At 56.1% G+C, this 12,734-nt stretch overlaps 1 pseudogene; it reads right to left on the reverse strand.

Annotated features, from left to right (window-relative positions):
- Window positions 1-8,910: 8,910 nt before the first annotated feature.
- LOC142004931 (olfactory receptor 10A4-like) lies at window positions 8,911-9,863 on the reverse strand (annotated as a pseudogene).
- Window positions 9,864-12,734: the final 2,871 nt, after the last annotated feature.

A 12,734-nucleotide genomic window follows, 5' to 3' on the forward strand; every position in this document is an offset into this window, starting at 1 on the left:
CCCCCCTTCCATCTTCTGGGGGGGGACTCTGCTGGCCCTCTGCTCGGGCCCACCTCTCCATCCACTGGCTGCTGCATCCTCACTGCTCCGGAGAAGGTGAGGGGCTTTCTTGGGCAGTGGCTGGGCTTCCCCCACAGCTTGCTGTGGTGTGGCTGGGGGGGTGAGTTTGGGTGGGGCCCCTCCCCACTGGGGCTCCAGAGGGGAGGCTGCATAGTTGGGGGTGGGGTGTTAGCCACCGCCCCCACTCCATACCCAGCTGCCGCCGGGGCCCTCCCCATCTGGGTCCCACCCTAACCACCTGCCCCTTCCTCCTTCCTGCACCTGTGGGGCTCTGCAGTGGCTGCTGTGGGCCCACCCTCAGGCACCCATGGGCACACTCCTCCCCCAACCCCCCCTTTGGTTGGCTTCACCACCCTTCCATCTTGCCCCCCGCTTTTTGTGCCCACGTTTCCCCCCCTTTTCTTTCTGTTAGGTGCCTGAGCCCCTCCCCTTCCACTCACTCACCCCCCCACTTACACATATCGTACCCCCCACACACACATCCCAGCGCAGTCGCAGGAGCCACTTACCACCCTGTGCTGGGAGTTGTGGCCCCCTTGCACCTCCCTTTCCTCCCTCCCTCCTCCTGCCCCGCCCCCACCTGACCAGGTCCTCAGCTTGGCTGGTGGGGGAGGGGCAGACACTTCCTCCCACCCCCTCCTGCATTTCTCCCCTCCCCCGCTCTTTCCTAGAGGTCCCCGCCCTCAATAAATCCCCTTCGCCCTATACCCCTCATCATGGCCACCGTGCCCACTGGGGGGAGTCGCCCGGTGACACCTCCCTTCCCCCCCTTCACTGGTCTTCCTCCCACCTCTCAAATGGCAGCCCCCTCATCCAGGGCTGCCGGGGTCCTCGCCATCTCGTCGGCTGAGGGTGCGGGCGTAGGCTCTGGGGCTCCTGCCACCCCGGCTGAGGCACCCTCCAGCGACCCCACCCCAAACCCAACCCCCCGAAGGGGTAGGAAGGGCCAGGGGAAAAAGAAAGGCAAAGAGCTCAGCCCGGAAGGCCAAACCTCCCATGGTGGAGGCTCTTACCCCTGCTGCTGCAACATCCAGCGCAGCTCCCCCTTCTCCCTGCCCCACTGTTCCCACCACCGCACCTGGGGGCTCCAATTCTTCGGCCCCCAGGTCGTACACCCAGGTGGTGGACACTGCCTTGCACCCTGCTCCCTCCGCCTCCTCCAGGACTTCCACCCCCAATGGTCGCGGCCCCTTCCCCGCGCTCACCAGGAGGCACGGAGTCCGCTGCCTCCTGGTGGCTGCCTCGCCCCATGTGGAGACCTACGTGTGGGCGTTGGCACGGGTGGTGGGGCCCGCGGCCGTGGTGACGGCCTCCCGGATGTTCGGGAAGATTGTCGTCTTCCTGGCTTCAGAGGTCACTGCCCAGGAGGCAGTAGAGAGGGGCTTGGTGGTCGGGGGCGTTCACGTGCCCCTGGAGCCGCTCGAAGACCTGGGCAGGTGGGTGGCCTTCTCTTCTGTCCCACCCTTCCTCCCCAACTCCGCCCTTCTGCCTTTTCTTACCGCCCTGGGCTGGTCTCTGTCGGTCCTGAGCCCCCTCCCCGTAGGCTGCAAGGACCCCACCCTCCGGCATGTGCTTTCTTTCTGCTGGCAGGCCCATGTCCAACTGCCGCCGGCAGCAGCACCGGGCAAGGTAGCCCAGGAGGGGGCTATACTGGTGCCCTATCAAGGGGCCCAGTACCGGGTCTTTTATACTCTGGAGGATGTGCAGTGCTTCGTGTGCCGGGTGGTGGGGCCCGTCCAGAGGGATTGCCCCCTGGCCCGGCACGAAGAGGAGCCCGGGACCTCCTCCAACCTTGGGGGTGCCAGCCATGAGACCGGCGGCACCCCGACCGTGACAGGCCCTGGGACCGCCCCTCCTCCTCTCACCCCAGACAGATCCATCGCTGCTTGGGCTTTGGAGGGCACCTGATCGCATGGTGCCAGGCAGGAAGAAGCGGGCACCGGTGCCCAAGCGGGCACAAGAGGCAGGGCCAGCAGCACAACCTGGGCAGGGCCCACCCCAGGGTGGGCCGTCCCTTCTCCCTACTGTCTCAGCCCCTTTCCCTCCCTCCCTTCTTGCTGCCTCAGCCCCCGGCCCTTCCTCCTCTGCCGCCCAGCCCCCTCCTCGGAGGACTGGGTGCTGGTTGGGGGAAAAAGAAAAAAAAGGAGTGTGCGCGCCCAGCACCCCACCCCGTCGGAGGACACGGTGGAGGTGCCCCTCAAAGCACCTAAAAGGGCCACTAGCCCCAGCCCACCTTCTGAAGCCCCGGCCACTGACCACCTGCTGGGGGTGATTGAGGCTGCTGCGGCGGCCGTAAAGGACACCACCCCTTCTGCCCTGGAGCCGGAGCCTCCAAAAGTGGAGACGGCCTCCGTTGTCTGCTTACCCTCCTCCAACACCCCTCCGGCCTCTGCCCAGCTCGCTGCTGCAGAGCATCCGGAGGAGGTGAGCCTCAGCCTTGCCCTACTGTCGCAGGAGATCGAGGCCCTAGATCTCACCCCAGCGTCCCTGGGCACAGACGGCCTTCTACGGGAGGCCTGAAGGCCATCCGTCTACTCCCCACTCCCCTCGCTCCCCTTCTCCCCGCCCACCAGCACCCCTCTAACTGCCACCCCTCCCTGCTCTGGGACGTTGCAGGGTGTGCCCCCCCAATTGGGGTTGACCTGCCGGCGGGGGGCGGTCAGCCCCAGACACCCCAGGAGAACTAGTGTTCCCCTTATGCCTCCCTTCCCCTCTTGGATGTGAGGACTCCAACACTATCCCCCGGCCCCGTTGGTGCCCACCGCCGAGTGCGTGGGGACCTTGCCCTTAACCCCAACTCCTCTTCCACAGCCTGTGGAAGTCCCCCCTCCTGACATCCCCTCCGCTCCCGGCCTGGCCCCTGCTCCTACCCTGGCTCCCCGCTCCACTCCCACCCCTACTCCCCCTCTAATCAATGTTCCACCCTAGAAACCATAACCCTCTCCCGTCCAGATCCCCCCGTCCTCCTCTGGGCTTACCCCTACCAGATTACATAACCACCCTTGGATTTGCTCTCTGGCTTCACATCTATTGATACTTACCATGAGTGACAAAGGGTTCGTCTATCTATCTATCTATCTATCTATCTATCTATCTATCCCCATACACTGTATCTATCTATCTAGCCCCATATACTGTATCTATCTATCTATCCATCTATCCCCGTACACCATATCTATCTATCTATCTATCCTCACCCTAGCAAGTTTACACAGTGTTGCTCGTGCGTGTAAGTCAGGTAAGGTTTATTTTCCTTGTTTGGAAGACGTAGGCGGTTTCTGTCAATGATTGCAGTTTTGGAAGACAAGGGAAAGAAGAAGTTTGCCGTAATAAAGGCGTGAGAGTAAGCCATCGAGTTGCTCTGTGTTCCTCATTCTTGTTTGCTTGCAATGTTGGCACGGGGTTCGGTGTGTGTGTGTCGGGGTGGTCATGGTAGGAGGTGGGGGTGAAGACCAGGTGTGAGGTCAGGCAAGGGTGGCTGGCAGTGGAGTGAGGGCAGGGGGTGGAGGGCTCAGAGCAGAGGGTTCGGTGTGTGTAGCGGGAGGTTCGGTCAGAAGATGCGGGTGGCACATCATGGAGCTCAGGAAAGGGGGCTGTCGGTCTCAGGGGGTTACCAGGGACAGCTGCAGAGATGAAGGTGGAGCTGGTCCCTGAGGGGTCGGGGTTGTGCTGCTCAGTCCTGGCCTCTACTCGGGTTCCATGGCTCCTGCCCCAGCAGCTCTGGGGAGGAGGGCTGGACAGGCTGGCTCCTGCAGCCCCGGCCTCAGCTCCTGGGGGAAGTGCTTTTCACAGTCCGGAGGTGGCTGGGCTCTGGGGAGGCCATGGCTCTGGGCCCAGCCTCAGGATGAGCCAGGCTGGGAGGACAACCTCAGCCCTGTCAGGGATTTTTCATCCCTCGGGCATAATCGTCCCCGTGGGCCAGGGGAAACAAGCCTTCGGCCTTTAAATATCATTACAGGGGCAGGTAGACTCTAAAAGGTACATAGGCTGCCAGTTAGCAGCCCCCTGTAACGGTCACTCTGTGTCAGTTGGTTTTACCGGTAACCTGAACTCACAGACATTTCAAAATCATGGATTTGAAATCCAGGCTCCTCATTGGACAAAGGTGAGGTAGCTTCTAGAGGAGGACCTGTTTGAAAGCAGGACCTTCAGAATGTTCATATGTAAATAGTCTCATGAATAATGTATGAGATCAGGGAATATAAGGCAGCGCCCCACAGAGTTCAGGGCACTTGGTACCAGCTGCCTCTGAGGTGAAGACTTTTCGAAGAGCTCCTGACTTTTCGAAGAGCTCCTGAAACAATTCCACCTCCGCCCAGCAGGGTCCGCCCTGCTGAGGCACTCGCTGTATCACTGACACAAAAAGAGCTAAGGCAGCAGCTCTGAGGTAAATTGGGCGGGAGGCGAACTGGCCTCACCCCTAGGGTGAGGTACTGCGCTCCTGCCTGTTAGCACCCAGAGCCTGCCATCCCTGCGGCACCCTCGACCCCGCCGCCGACAAGCGGCTCAAGAGTGGATCTGGTGTGTGACGAACTGGCCTTACCCTTAGGGTGAGGTACTGCGCACACACCAGCTGAAGCCTAGAGCCTGCCACCTTCGCGGCACCTACGCTCCCGCCGCCCGCCATCTTGATTCTTCTTCAGTGGACTGGACCTTGACCAAACTGGACTTGGACACGTAAACTTATTTTACTTTTATACCTAGGAATTTGGGACCCTCTACGAGGGAGCGGAGGGTGGCTCCTCTGTTGTTCCCTTGCCTGATGAGGGGAGGGAAGTACCCAAGGACTCGACCATCTGCGGCCGGGTCTGAACATCCCAGGCAGGGATTATCACTGCAGCCAAATACCGGCACATTTAGTTAATAATTGAGGCTCATTCTTAAGGCTTAAGTTGTTATAGTTACGTTACTCTTAATGTTATAAAGTATAAGTTTTAACTAACCTTTTCCCCTTTATCCTTTCCCCTTATCCTTGCTCACCCCCACTCTATACACTGCAGGAGAAGGCACTGCCTCCCTGCCTCCCTACCTGTTTATCCTACCTAGTGATCTGGGAAGAGCACAAGCCTCCCAGGAACACTCGTTGGGCCCATTAAGAGGGTACCGGGGACCCCTACAAAATAAAGGGACAGTCCTGACTGGCTCTCAGGTACCAACCCCTAGGGTCGAGCTAGCAACCCGACCCCGCACGGAGGTGGGGTTTAGCACCCCCACCCCGGCTCTGTAAGGAAACAGCAGGGACCTTCTAAAAACCTAATAACCCTCATCCCTATAAACCTCTCCCCCTCCTCTTTTATCCCAATAATCAAATCCTTTTTATTTTGCGGAAAAATAAAAACCAGTTCAAGACTTAAGACCAAGCTGTCAAATGGATACTGTTATGAATGTACGTATTATTAGAGTATAAGAGAGTTACATTTAAAGAGTTGTTACTTGTTATAGATTTAATCCTGTTGTGTTTTTTTAATAAAGCTTGTAGTTACTTTGTTTAAACCAGTCCACCCTTGTCCTAGTCTCACTGTTCCTGCTAGCCACTCCCTTCCAGGAGGCTCGGGGCGGAGTCCAGGCGCTCACCTGTGTGGGCATTATCCAGGCTGGGTTTTGCAGCAGGGTTTTGGTTTGGGTCCCAGCGTCCAACACAAAGGGAGTCTGCTCCCTTGTTCAGGGACTCATTATAATATTCTTAATTACTTTCCCATCCAGAGAGTCCCGTCAAGCCCCACCAGCTCCAGTGCAGGGGTCTGTGGGAGCCAGGCCTGGGCTGCTGAACTGGACCTGACCCTGGGGTGGGCTGGAAGTCACAGGCACAGCTCCGGGGGGAGGGGGTGGCCCCAGGTTCAGAGTGGGAGAGGAGAAGGATGGGCCTTGGGGGCTTGGGCTGGTCCACAGCGCCGGGCCCAGCAGCAGGTGAGCTGGGGAGGCCAGGCCCAGCCCTAGCTCTGGGGTGTGGGGCCGGGCTGGACCATGATGCTGCCTGCCCGTCGGGGATCTGGGAGGAAGGTGCTGTGGGGCCGAGGTGGGGGAGCTATCGGCCCAGCCCTGAGGTGAGCTGGGGGGCCAGCCCCAGCCCCAGCTGTGCAGGTGGGGAGCTGGCCACAGCTTCAGGGTGGGGTGGCCATGGCTGGGCCAGGCTCTGGGGTGAGCTGAGAGTGGGAATGAGGCACCAAGGGGACCAGGACCAGGCCACAGCTCCAGACCCAGTCCTAGGGTGAGGGGGTCCAGCTGCATCTCAGGATGGGGGGCTGGTGCCTGCCAGAGCTGGCAGGTGGGCCATGGGCCAGCCTACAGCACTGGGCCTGGCCCCAGGGTGAGCTGGGGGGAGGGGACCATGGGGGTCATCCGCCACATCAGGTTGGGGGGATCATTAGGGTCAGGGCTGAGCTCCAGCTCTGGGCCTGGCCCTGCTGCAGGGGGAGCTCTGGGGGGGAGGGGGTGTCATTCTGGCCAGCCCCAGCTCTTGGGGAAGTGCTGTGAGCTGTCACCCCCGAATGTCCCAGCTTTCCCTCCCCCATCAGAGCTGTGAGCTGTCACCCCCGAATGTCCCAGCATCCCCTCCCCATCAGAGCTGTGAGCTGTCACCCCCGAATGTCTATATATAAAATCATAAATGGTGTGGAGAAAGTGAATATAGAAAAATTATTTACCTTTTCCCATAATACAAGAACTAGGGGACACCAAATGAAATTGATGGGTAGTAGGTTCAAAACTAATAAAAGGAAATTTTTCTTCACACAGCGCACAGTCAACCTGTGGAACTCCTTGCCTGAGGAGGCTGTGAAGGCCAGGACTCTATTAGGGTTTAAAAAAGAGCTTGATAAATTTTTGCAGGTCAGGTCCATAAATGGCTATTAGCCAGGGATAAAGTATGGTGCCCTAGCCTTCATAACAAGGGCAGGAGATGGATGGCAGGAGATAAATCACTTGTCTTCTGTTCTCCTTCTCTGGGGCACCTGGCATTGGCCACCGTCGGCAGATGGGATGCTGGGCTTGATGGACCTTTGGTCTGACCCAGTATGGCCATTCTTATGTTCTTATGTTCTTATGTTCTTAATGTCCCAGCATCCCCTCCCCCATCAGGGCTGTGAGCTGCCCCCCACTCTCCCACCATCCCCTCCCACATCAGAGCTGTGAGGTGTCCCCCCTTCTCCCAGCATCTCCTCCCCCATCAGGGCTGTGACCTGCCCCCCCCACTCTCCCAGCATCCCCTCCCCCATCAGAGCTGTGAGCTGCCCCCCCCCAGCATCCCCTCCCCATCAGAGCTGTGAGCTGTCACCCCCGAATGTCCCAGCTTCCCCTCCCCCATCAGGGCTGTGAGGTGTCCCCGCTTCTCCCAGCATCTCCTCCCCCATCAGAGCTGTGAGCTGCCCCCCCACTCTCCCAGCTTCCCCTCCCCATCAGAGCTGTGAGCTGCCCCCCCACTCTCCCACCATCCCCTCCCCCATCACAGCTGTGAGCTGCCCCCCCACTTTCCCAGCTTCCCCTCCCCCATCACAGCTGTGAGCTGCCCCCAACTTTCCCAGCTTCCCCTCCCCCATCAGGGCTGTGAGCTGCCCCCTCCCTCCCTGCAGTTCCCTGCAGCTGGGGCCAAGGCCACCCCCACCAGAGCTGTTGCAGTGGACCTGCCCCTAGGAAACTCGCACCTGGGCCCTCGGGAGCTCAGTGCGGGAGCCTCCACAGGCTGAGCTCAGAGCCAGCTGGCGCCCAGCTATGGCTGCAGAGGAGGCTCATTTGTTCTCTGTGTAAGGGGCTTGGTGCCGCTCCCTGGGACAGTGAACTGCACCCAGCACGTGGGAGGGTCACACTGGTGGGGATCAGGACTGACCTCCTCAACCCTCCCTGGGCGTTCAGGCTGGGTTCCAGCCCTGGCTGCATGGCTGCCACCGCCCCCCCCCCCACACACAGCAGGGGCTGGGACCGGGGCTGGGCTCTGCACTGTGGCCCTCTGCCTCACCTCGCTGGGGCTGTGCCCAACCCTGCCAGGCCTCAACGTCCCTCAGGAGAGGTACCAGCAACAGCTGTAGGGGCAGAGCTGCCATGGGGGGTGGGAGTGGGGAGTCCCACCACAGGGCCAGCTCTGGGGGAGCAGTCTTGGCCCCAGCTTCAAGGTGCTCTTGGGGGCCAGGGCTGGAGTCCAGGAGGGGGCAGGGAAGACAGGCTGGGCCATGGCCACTGGGGGAAGGGCTTGGGCCCACGGCACCAGCACCTGCTTTTGGGAGCTCTGGAGAGGGGAGTGGGATGGGGACAGGCTGCAGTCTCAGCTGGGAGGATGGGGAGCTGAGTATCTTGTGCCCAGCCTGGGGAGAGCTGGGGGGGCAGGGTGGTCTGCTGGGATGGGAGGTAGCAAGGGCGGGATAGAGATAGATAGATCCACCGAGTGTTGAGTTTGAAGTATGTTGTCCCTCCTGTCTGTGGCCCTCCCTTTCCACGTTCTGGAAAACCCTCAGATTTTAGGCACTTATTCTTTCCTGGCACGACCAAACCCCGAGCTTGGTGTCAGTTAGGATAATTTGGTGGTCCTAGCTCTTAAGGTTTATGAGGAGTTCTTGTACAAATGGACTCACAGAGACGTCGACATACGGAGTCACTGATCGACACACAGACACGCACATAATATATACGGGTATTTAGGAACAAAGGCGTTTAGTTAATTACAGGCTGAGTGAGGAATAGAAGATTTACATTTGGTGTTTATCCTGTGAGGGCAGAGAAGTTGGCAGACAAGCAAAGAGTGCTGTTTCTCATTCTAGTAGTATAGAAATGTATTTGATGAGCTAAATATACAAATATGTGCCATTTCCAGGGGCATTTGGTGCAATACTGTTACACAATGGCAGAAAATCTAGTAGTTCACTAGCTGTGTGCAAAGATGCTCTTCTCTACAGCTCTCCGGAAGGCTCCCTTCACCTCTTTGTTCCTCAGAGTGTATATTATGGGGTTCCGCACTGGGCAGACAATTGTGTTCAGCAGGGAAATCATTTGATCACTCTCCAGGCTGGAGCTGGACTTGGGCAGCAGGTAGGTGATGAGGGTCGTTCCATAGAACACAGTCACCACAGTGAGGTGGGAAGAGCATGTGGAGAAGGCTTTTTGCCTTTCCTCCGCTGACGGCAGCTTGAGGATGGTGGAGAAAATGCAGATGTAGGACAGGAGGATCAACAAGAAAGGGCCCAGGATGAACACAACTGACACAGTATATACCATAATCTCATTTTTGGAGGTGTCGGCGCATGCCATCTTCAACATTGGTGGGATGTCACAGAAGAAGTGGTGGATGCGGTTGGAGCCACAGAAGGGCAGGCTAAAGATCCACGTGGTCTGAGCTACTTCCACTGAGATGCCGATGAAGCACACACAAGCTGTGCACATACCAGACCACGCATGACGGTTGTGTAGTGCAGGGCGTGACATATGGCCACATAGCGGTCGTAGGCCATGGCTGCGAGGAGGCAGCATTCCGTAAGGTCCATGATGGTGATGACGTACATCTGGGCTGCACAGCCTGCAATGGAAATGGTCTTTTCCTCCACCAGGAGATGAATCAGCAGCTGAGGGACCATACTCACAGTGAAGCAGATTTCCAAGAATGACAGATTCACCAGGAAGAAATACATGGGTGTGTGGAGGGAGGGAGATATTTTTATAAGCAGGATAACCAGCAGGTTCCCCAACAGGGTGGCCAAGTAGATGATCAGAAGCACCAGAAAGAGAAGGATTTGCAGCTTGTTCAGATATGAAAACCCCACCAGGATGAACACATCGGAGATTGTCTCATTCCTATCAGGGATTCTCACAGAACAGGTCATCTGTAGGGATGACAGAAAAGACTTTTCCTTCTTTCTTTCTTTCTTTCTTTGGGAATCTCAAGCTAAAGCCATTTCCCACAAACAGAATTTCTCAAGGAGTAAAAAAAAAAAGTGATCTTACTTATTTCTCAGTCACCAGAACAGTTCTGTCCTCACAACTTCCATGAGTGAGGGTTGCTCACACAAGTAAACTCCTGAGCCCAATATGCCTGAAGCCCTTTGACAAACGAGAAGCACCATGAATGTTGAGAACAACTGGATGTTTTTGCTTTTTGTACTGCAACACTCTTCCTTAGCATTAAAGAATATAAATAATTTCTGCCTTTACTGAAGAAGCTTCCAGAACACATTAGTTCCTCTCAATATACACAAAAGGACACTGGGCCATTTCTTTATCTGGAGTAAATCTTAACAGCTCAGTGAGCAGAAGTAGAGCTGTGCTGAGTAGCACGATATGCAGGTCCTTGTTCTACCGCCTGGCTGGACAGAAATCTGCAAAAAGGAAGAGTCTCCAATGTAGAAGACATTTTCCATGAATGTTTGACTTCACAGCTCCTTGACAAGGCACTTCATAAGATTCGAAGTGACAGAGTTGAAATACAAATGAGAATTAACACACCTCACACTTTGCAGACCATTAGCACCTTCACCATGGGGCTCTGAAAAGCAACACATGAAATCACACTGGGCTACAACATGGGAAATTGGGAGAGACCGAGAGAAGAGTCTGAGGTTGCGCATTCAGTGAACTTCCAGAAATGGAAGTTAAGGTCTCCTGATATCTCAAACTCTGTCACGACCAAAGCACCTTTTTCCAGGAAATTGCATACTCTCTACACACAAAAACGCACACACAGAGGAAACTGCTTACCCCACCACCCCTTTGCACCCGTTATGGGGGCTAGCGTGCGCGCACACCCCCACCCACCCACAGAATCACAGAGAGAAATCTAAAACCAAAAACCTAAGGAGTGTCAGGTGGAGCACTGTGCTAAGTGCCCTGCCGAGAAAACCCTAAAAGGAAAACCAATGATATGCTCCAAATACAGACCCCTGGAGAGGCAGTGGGAATTCTCTCTCTCTGTTAAGAGCTACTTCAGGGAACCTAATGGACATTTGTCAGGGTTTCCATCAGCATGCTGACGGCAGCAAATGCAGAACTGGCTGGGAAAGGGAATTTCGATCACGCGGCAAACTCCCGTGTACCAATATTTACTTTCACAGGGAATTGGTAGGAAAAGTGGAAAGAGCAACAGATGTAATTCCAGTGTGGAAGACCTCGTGTGAAATGAAGTGGGAAACTGAACAACTTCCAGCCGCGTCTGGAAAACATCAATAGAGTTGGACTCGTTGGTGCTGACGGCATTTTGATACGTAGCTGGGCTGACATTGGGAACAGCTTCAACTAAATGCAGCAATTCACTCACCACTAGCAATAAGGTCCGTACAGGGTTTTTTTGTCACTGGCAGTGGAGTGATATTGTCAATCATTTACTCTTATGGGAAGAGATCAGGCAGAGCCCACCCGGCCGACAATATTCAGATCCAAGCACAACACACACCTTGAGAAATACATTTTGATTCACTGGACGCTGATGAGGTCTGGGGAACAAAGGGGAGTAAAGACGAGAGACAGGAGAAAACAATCATCACCACCAACACAACAAAACTATTGGCTGGAATCTGGGGATGTCTGGTGCTCACCCGTCACTCTGGTGGGCACAACAGGAGTCCTGGGCCAGAACTTCACCTCGTGCAAATAGCACCTTGGGGATGAAGTTAACCTTTTATCCTCACCAATGAGTGTTAGATTCACTAAATGCTGATGGACAGATCCAGAGAGCAGGAGCTCAAATGGTACAGGAGAAGGCAGACCGCCAGGTGGATTTGAACACAAAGATAGATGTGAACACAGTAACACAACTCTTGTGCTCAGACACACACTGAGGTTCTCTGTGCACGGACAGAAAATTCCAAGGAAAATACCAGTGACTTGTGTTTGCTCCAGTTCCAGAGTGGGAGAAAACGCCGATGGACACTGGTGACTTCGCGGCTTGTGGATTCAATGACCTTGTGCAGCCTGTGCAGTTGCATCTCCTGGCCGCACACTGCACCTTTGAGGAAAACTGGTGTTTTTATGTTATATTCACTGGGTTCTAGGGCCAATTCCCCAGTGGAAAGTTCCTGTAATGAATCTCGCAGGAAGAGTAACAGAGCCTCAGACAAACACAAGTCATCAGGCCCATCATTCTATGGGGATTCGATCTTCATCTCCGTGTGCGTTTCCCAATGAAGATCACCCTGGGATTTACTGGCTGGGGTGAATTGTGCGACACCGTTTCTGACGAGAAGGAGGAACGATCTGTGCGATACAACACAACACACAGAGTCAGTAGCCGAGGCCAGAACAACACTCAGGGCTCCTGACCCCCAGATGCTCAGACTGTGGGCCCCTCTCTTGTCTCAGGGCCATGATGAGAACCCAGGAGCTCCGACTTCCAGTCCCACCTGCTCTAACCATTACACCCCATTCTTCTGCCAGAGATGAGACCAGACCCCAGGAGTCCTCACTCCCAGACCCCACTGCCCTCTCCATGGCTCCTATTTCCCTTCTGGAGGAGCAGACTCAAAGCCCAGAGCCGTCGGAGCGATGGGTCCCTTTGGTTCCAGTCAGTTTGCAGCAAGACCAGAATCAAGGTGAGCTCCCAGAGTATTCAGACAAACGCTGGGAGCTGGTGGGTCTCGGGAGCCATGTGCTGCAGTCAGAGAGGTGGTGGGTGTGACGGGATATTCCGTGTGGTGAATGAAAATGTGCCAGTGATGGGGACATGACACAGCTGAGGTCCGCTGTAGGCAGGGTGGGTCAGGTGA

This window comes from Carettochelys insculpta, chromosome 32, assembly GCF_033958435.1.
Source record: "Carettochelys insculpta isolate YL-2023 chromosome 32, ASM3395843v1, whole genome shotgun sequence".
In the NCBI taxonomy this organism is placed as follows: Eukaryota; Metazoa; Chordata; order Testudines; family Carettochelyidae; genus Carettochelys; species Carettochelys insculpta.